Genomic DNA, 3,610 nt, shown 5'->3' with positions numbered 1-3,610 from the left:
ACAGACTGACATCCAACCTGGAGAAAACATTCGGATGCAGAAATGAGGCGCGGATGCCTAGACAGCAAGGTCAGCGATGGCCAGAGTGGAGGGAGAGGGGGCACCTGAGGCTGCTGACTGGACAGTAAAGCTGTGGGGAGGATGGGGCGGGGGGGATGCAGCTGCTGGAAAGGAAGAAGGCAGTTCCCCAGCAGAGGCTTAAAAAAAAAATCCAACCCTGAGGCTGGTTTGCACAAATCTGCTTCAACCTCCCCGCAGAGTGTCAGGAAGACCCCAAACCACTCCACCCCCCATTTCTTTTCTGACTTCTAGTCTATACAGAAAAGGGTGTTGGGGGGTGTTGTTCATAAGTGTGATGGTCTCACACAGCTCATTCTAGAGGCAGTCCTCTTCTCCCCAGCGATGCTTTCTTTCCCCTTCGTGTGAGTGGGATTGGAAATGGGGACAATGCTCCTTAATAAAGGGGGAGGGGGTGTCTGAGCAAAATTGGATGTTGCATAAAGGGAAGAAGATACACGTAAAACAGCCCTGGTGGAAATAAAGTGCTCAACCAGTCCTGTATCCATTAAAGTAATAACATCGTAGCCTGGCAGGTTTATCACTCCCTTGCAGCTCCTCAGTGTGGGTGCTGTGGCTCTTTTTAAACATGAGAACAGAGTTGTGTGTTGAGGCTCCGATGTGGAAGGGCAGGTCCCCCTGCCCTGGGGTCCGTCTCCCCAGCCATCTTTCCCCAACCCCGCCCCCCAACCTTGGACTTCTCCCAGTCTCTAGAACCATCACTAAAATTCATTTCACTCTTTAATTAGATTTCATGGAGTAAGGGATTGGGAGGGGTTTTGGGAAAGGCGTTCATTTGACCTCTTTCTGTAGAAAGGGGTAACGCTGTTGATAGGGGAGGTGGGACAATGGTTGCTATGGAGACATATTCCCAGACATACAGACACACTCATTTTAATGCCGTTTTTTTTTTTTTTTTTTTCCAGCAGGGGAAGGATCCGGTGCCCTATTTTTAGTGTCAGATTTCAGCAAAACAATTCACTTTCATTTCATCACACACACACTGCTGGGTTTTAAAGTAGGTCACATTTTCTAACCATATCAGGAGCTCAGATCTGTCTTGCTTGAGTAGTGCAAGGTTCCACGGAAGATTTTACTGATTGAGACGAAGATCTCAGACTTGCCTTGATACAGCTTTCTTTCATCTCTATTTGACAGGCTTTAGAATAGGCAGAATGAATAGCTGTAGGTAAATTTACATTTTAAAGACGAATGCAAAATGTCTAGGCAGCAATAATAGTAAGGGGAGGTATAGAAATTAAAAATGACAAACTGATCTGTTACTCTATTATCAGATTATCACTGATTATTATAAAAATAGTCCTTGAGTGCCAATTTCTACACAGTCCATTGGGGAAGAAATAAATCCTGACTGGTGGCTGTCCAATTTAAATTTTTGATCTTTGTTTCAGTTTGGGTATGTCAGAATATGTAAATCCAGAGTTTGGGGTTATATTTCTGCCCTGTGCCAAGTTGCAATTTTTAAGTGTTTCTATCTGCATTTCTTGCTTTGTGCTCTCTGCCAAATCTCACAACCCCTCTGTGACTAGAATACCCTATTGACTGGAATGAGCACTGGACGTTCCTCGGCAGAACTAGCCTGAGGCGACCCACCCATGCCCCTGGATCATCCCAGTGTCTCCTAATTTAGGAAAGGCTACTCTCTAGTCCCTTGCAACTTGGTGTATATTAACAAAGCCTTTTTGTGTCTAATGGGGGAGTTACTTTCACAGCGATTGACTTCTGGCTTTCCTTCCGTAACACAGAGTGGGGAACTGCCTGTGTGTAATGGGATTCGTGGTCCACAGCCTTAAAAATAATAGCCTGATAGAAAGAGGAAGACTATAATGAAGTCATGGAGATATAATACTGACAGTGTCATCCCCAGGAATAGGAGTTCAGCTGAGTTTTATTTTCTCCTTCCTAACTGTGTCTTTTTCAAACTTGGTCGAGCACACATTATATTCTTAATAAAAAATAAAAACAAAAATGATAATCTCACCTTGAATGACTGTTATGTGCTATTTGCTGTGCTATATGCTCCTTGTTCTTTTGCATATAATCCTCACAACCACACTCTGAGATGTGTATTATGAGCCCCACTTAACTGAAGAGGAAACTGACAAGGAGAGAGTTGGCCCCTGGGGATACCAATTGCAAGGGGCAGTATGAGGATCCAAACACAGATCGTCCAAATTAAGACCCAAGTTCTAACATCCTAATCACATGCTTCTAAATAGGTATAGCTACCATTTATAGATACTTACAAAATGCCAAACATCATTTTATATATATATTATGTATATAATATATATATAATTCTATTCTATTATATATATAAATGTCTGCACAATAGGTAGTTTTGTTTTTTCATCTCTATTCTACAGTTAAGAAAACTGGGATTCAGAAAGGTTAAGTAATTTGTCCAAGTCACAGACGTAGTAAATAATGACAGTAGGGGCTATTTGAACCCAGGTTGGTGTAAAGCTCATAGGAGTTCCTGGGGGCTGCAGGTTCAGATGGGGGAATTGAAAGAAGCCAATCTCTCAATTAGGGAATAGACATTCTCTTATATGGATGCTCTATTGTCACACACATGAAACTCTATTAGTTGAAAACTTTTGAGTTTTGCCTACATAGCTATCTACTGTGCAGACTGCGGGTAGGTTCCATCAAGACCTCTTCAGAGGGGGCGCCTTGGTGGCTCAGCCGTTAAGCGTCTGCTTTTGGCTCAGGTCATGATCCCGGGGTCCTGGGATCGAGCCCCACATCGGGCTCCCTGCTCGGCGGGAAGCCTGCTTCTCTCTCTCCCACTCCCCCTGCTTGTGTTCCTGCTCTCACTTAACTCTCTCTCTCTGTGTCAAATAAACAAATAAAATCTTTAAAAAACAAACAAACAAACAACCTCTTCAGAGGCCAGGCTAGCTAGGATAAGAGGCTCTTAGTCAGCCTATTCTCTAATATTAGTATGGCTGCTTTGTTTATGAAGATGGCCTCAGGTGGTCTGGGACCCTAAATCTCTGGATCATCTATCCCTTACAGTTATGTCAAAGGGAAATTCATTTCTTTTGTCTTAGCATGATTAAATTCTTAGGTCTACTTTCGGTAGCCATTTTGCCTATCTTAGCTAAAACATGAGTTGGTATTGGGATTTGGGGTTTGTGGAGTATTGTCATTACACAATCCTAAAATCCTTGAACAGCAGGAAGAGTAGAAAACTAAAGCTAAATCTATCCACTTTGTAAGATGTTAGGAAAGTGATAAGGGATGTTTCCTGCCTTTGGCCTGCCATCGAAATTGACTAGCAGTCCAGTGGTTTAGGAACTTAAAAGTGAAAAAGATAGATATTCTGACCCCCAACCCCCCCAAAAAACATACGTTCATAAGCAGTGACTCTAAAGCTGTAGTAAGTTCTATTCTGGTAAGTGCCATTAAAAGCTCTCAAATCTAGAATCTAGAATCAAAGGGATTCATGGTCCACAGCCTTAAAAATAATAGCCTGATAGAAAGAGGAAGACTATAATGAAGTCATGGAGATGGGTGACAGCTTAGC

Source organism: Neomonachus schauinslandi, chromosome 4 (genome assembly GCF_002201575.2).
Source record: "Neomonachus schauinslandi chromosome 4, ASM220157v2, whole genome shotgun sequence".
Taxonomy (NCBI): Eukaryota; Metazoa; Chordata; class Mammalia; order Carnivora; family Phocidae; genus Neomonachus; species Neomonachus schauinslandi.
This window is presented reverse-complemented; position numbering follows the sequence as displayed.